Genomic DNA, 305 nt, shown 5'->3' on the forward strand with positions numbered 1-305 from the left:
AAAAAAGAAAAGAAGGGCTTCAGATCCAAAAAATGAAGACTATCTTGATATTCAAGCAAACGGGAATCTATGGAATAATTATTTTACTTACTTCTAAAATATGCCAATAGCATAACTTAAATATAGCTTTAGGCTAATATAAATACAGCTAAAATATAACTTAATAAACTATAGTATAACTAAATACATCAGGCAGGCAAGCCTACTGCGTCCCTCCTGTAACACCTCCGGAGATATAACTAGAAGCGCTGGATAAATTGCCGCAGGCCGCGCAGCGCTCCCACCCCTGCCCACCCCGGGAACCA

Source organism: Corvus brachyrhynchos, unplaced genomic scaffold, assembly GCF_000691975.1.
Source record: "Corvus brachyrhynchos isolate BGI_N302 unplaced genomic scaffold, ASM69197v1 scaffold1, whole genome shotgun sequence".
NCBI lineage: Eukaryota > Metazoa > Chordata > Aves > Passeriformes > Corvidae > Corvus > Corvus brachyrhynchos.